Source organism: Triticum dicoccoides, chromosome 7B (genome assembly GCF_002162155.2).
Source record: "Triticum dicoccoides isolate Atlit2015 ecotype Zavitan chromosome 7B, WEW_v2.0, whole genome shotgun sequence".
Classification (NCBI taxonomy): domain Eukaryota; kingdom Viridiplantae; phylum Streptophyta; class Magnoliopsida; order Poales; family Poaceae; genus Triticum; species Triticum dicoccoides.
Genome location: NC_041393.1, coordinates 565,480,019 through 565,484,135, shown reverse-complemented (window position 1 = coordinate 565,484,135; position 4,117 = coordinate 565,480,019).

The window sequence follows — 4,117 nt, the reverse complement described above, 5'->3', positions numbered from 1 at the left end:
GAGAAAGCTAATTTCCTGCTGGCAGGAATTTAGCTAGAGATCCGCACGGTCCCGATTTTGTTGGATTTGAATCCAACGATCGCCGCACGACCTGGAACTCGCAACAGATCTGAAAGGTTCTCCCAGCGCACGATCCGGATACCGCGGCGCGCCGCGCGACAACTTTCCCCCGACTTCAATGCACGTACGATTGGTTTCGCTGATTCCGGAACGCTAGTCTCCACAGTTTTTTACCTCCGCGTGAAAATAGGATCGCATGCTTTTGGACACGATCACATGCATTGGGTGGGTCCAGGAAAAGGAAACAACGTGAGGATGTGAGAAAAATTACTTACGTCAATGCTTCACCAGAGATTAGAACCTGGAAATCCATATGCATGGCGTAGCCCAATAACCAACTAACCTCGGCACATCTTTTGTTTTGATAGACTAGTAAACATGCACATGCAATGCACGTCTGAAATTTTGATCAAATGTGATAGACGTCAATATAAAAAAGGCAATCCCATATATATATGAATCAAATAATGCACATCTCAAGTGTTGACCAAATGTGCTACATTTTATTTTAATATAAAAGAAAACAATCCCAAGTATATGAATTAAATAGATACACAATGTATGCGGTGTTGCTCAAGTTGTATTTTCAAAAGTGGGATGCCATTGTCGTCATGTTGCTGCATAGAGACGGTAATATGGGAGTGTTCGGTGTCCCTCCGCTCCCAGACTCAGCTCGCGGAGCCGGCGGAGTTGTAGGCTGAAAGTAGGTGCTCCGCAAATCCTCTAATTCCACGGATCTGGTGGATATCCGAACAGGGCATATATATGTTACAAAAAAGTGGGATGCCATTTATTAAGTCTTTCATATGCTAGTACTGCATCATGCTTAATTACATTCTAGTTGTTTTACAAACCGAAGCAACTGGAGTACACTTGTATGTTGTTCTCTCTAACGGCCAAAAAAACAAATAGGAATGCATTTCTTGCTAACAAATCTGAAAGCAAAGTATCAACCTAAATACCGTCAAACAGTCAAATCATGTGAGGCTAGATAACTGCAAGAGCATCAAACTCCACAAAAAAATGGTCTCAACATTTAGAAAAGTCAATAATGGGCTCATAGATGACATATGCAGACAAACAATATGCCAACAAATAATTACCAGTACCTAAATATCATTGAACTACATATTGTGATGCTTTGTTTATTCAGTCAATGAGCCAAGAGCAAGAAAAGTTTTCCTTTGAGGGTGATATTTGGAAATATTTCAGATGCGGAGTAGGAAAAGATTTACCTTGGCCTCTCACCCACACCATATTTTGCATGTTGTGGTAGCAAAACCAGTAATATTCTGCCGAGATATAAAACCATACAGGAAAGATATTTATTTTCACATACATGAATTCTTGCCCAAATACAAAAAAAAAACAAGAATTGTGTATCCAACGCAACTTTACCTAGAGCATATATAGAATGCCATGTTCTCTTAATAAAGTTTTAAATGCTTGATGATACATGGTAGTAAAAACATGTTTACAACAGAACAGAGGTTACCACAATGCCGTGTCAAGAGTTTTTTCCTCGGATGGCATCTGTCAAGAGAAAAAGACAGTATTTGAAAACACTTCATGGATAGAAGAGTAAGAAATATGGTTGAATGTAGGGCTGCTTACTTGCACCTAAGCTCTTGAAAACAAATAATGAACCCCTTTTTTTCCATAGGTCAAAGACATATTCTAGCATATAAAAATCATGCCTAGAAACTTAACATTTTGCCCCCAGAGTGCTATAAATATTCTGTCGATTTTCTTGGCATAAGCAAAAAGCTATGCAAAATTAATTTTGAAGTTACTAATACAATATTTTATATAGGTTGTGAACAAAGCATCATGATTGTACAGTCAAGTTGTACAAAGTACGGACCAAAATGATGTGGCATCAATGAATTCAAGATATAATTCCTCTCCTCTACCAAGCTGATAATTATTTATCTGCACATGTATGATGCAGACCCATATAATGGATATGCAAATGTAAAAAGTAGCTGCTAACTCCACTATTTAGGGATAGAGCAATTGCCATCTCTAGAGTAAAATCAAACTGTAGGATCCTCATAAGCGTCTTTCTGAACAGCAACCTTTTTCTTCACTTCCTCCTCTCTTACCAGTACATTCTAAATATATGTAAGGGTAGAAGGAGATATAAGTCATCCCTGTTTAGGCTGCTTCTAAAGGCATCTCTTCTTGTGTCATACATTTTTCTCCTCCCTATCTTCTCTTCTTAATTGGCTGGACCATTAGGAGAACGATAAGAAATTTTAATCAGAATGAAGAGAAGATCAAACAAATCAATTTGAAAGATTGGGAGGAGCAGAAGGAGGGATTTCACAATTTCACTAAATCACTGTCGAATTCATGAACAACATCTTGCGCTTCCGGGTAGCTATCATCCCGTCCTTCATGCGAGAAAGAAGGCCATTAACCTAAAGATAAGAAAAAGGATTGGTGGTGAAAGGAGAAGGTTATATTTGTCCTTAGAGCAAGATCAGGAAGCACACCTGGGATGTATTTGTTTCAGCAGTTCATGACTGAATATAGATCTGATTTCTTGATAGTCATGAAAACAATCATCCTGGGAATAAATGATGCAAAATCCAGGAGAGAAAAACTTCTACAAAAATAAACATAGCACCTGCAAGACATCTTAAAGCAAACATGCCATGAAGTTGTAAGATGGATAAGTAATATCTAAATGAAGATGAAAATTTGCTAAGTTGAATAACAAATAGAGATATTGTACGATAGACTTTGATGATCTTGAAATCACTATCACCAACCATAGTGACCCTGGAATGGGGTTCAGAGCTATCCAGCCTAACAATACTGTTAATCTATCTGGAGAGGACTCATTTCTCGATTCTGTGTCTCTCCGTGTCCTCCTAATCTGGAGAGGACACACAGAGAGTTCCTATCAATTTATTTCTCGTTTCTTTATCGAAAATATCAATTTATTTCTCCTGTCATGTCTACCATGTAACTCGATGCTAATAAACACTGAGTGTACCTTAAAAACAGTAGCATATACCCCCAGAATGACCAGCCAATTAGTCCGTGCACAACATGCAATTGCCATCTTCTGTGTTCCAGATTTCTTTGCACAAATAAATCTAGTGGCAACATCAGCAATCCAACTGAAGCCCCCATGGAAGGTAAGCGGGCAATCCCATCAAAAAATCTTCTAGTTTCCCGTTTGCAACATACACAGAATGACAGGATACACCAGCAGTCTACTGAAAACACAGGCATTAGAAAAGCAGGCAGTCAATTACCTGTGATGCGACAGTATGGGACCGCGTGGGGAAGAACTTCAGAACCTTCACCTACAGAAACTAAACAAAGACATCAGGCAAGATGCTTCATTCCATCGTGTTAGTGGCAGAGAAGGTGCAGAACTGTGTATGTGAGAGAGGAAAAGTAGATTAGAGAAAGAAAGAGATGTACCTGCAGGTTTCATTCATCAACTACAAAAGGGTGTGGAGCTAGGGTCCCTCACCATTGGATGCAGGCACACCCCTTCAGAGAGGAGACACGCGGTCGGCATCTGCCTCCCCGCCGCGCACAACAGGGCCACCTCCCTCGCCCATGTCCTCACCGATGCCTACGCGGCGCTCGCCGACTGCGCCGTCCCTGGAGGGACTTCCCCTTCGCGGGGCACCTCTTACTCGTCGGAGGCGGCAGTGCGTGGAGGAGGGATGGTGGCGACGGCGGACCGGGCGGCGCGCCAGCGGCCCCGACGGCTCGGCTGGGCGCGGCGGCCCTGATGGCTCGGCTCTCGTCTGGGCGCGGCGCGTTGTGGATGGGGCGGGAAGGGGCCGGACCGGGCGGCGCGTGGACGGGGCGGCCGAGCAGCTGGAGAGTGGGCGTGGTGTTCCGGTGGCGTGCAAACGGAGGCGGCGGTGGCTGGCGGGGAGTATGTGGGGGGAAGAAGTCGGGCAAGGGCCAAACTGCCCGAGGGCGTGCTCGCGGGAGTGGCAGCAGAGGAAGGCCGGCGGGATGCTCACGCTCTCCCACCTTGTTGGGGCAGCAGAGGAGGACCGGCGGGCGGCTGCTCACGTTC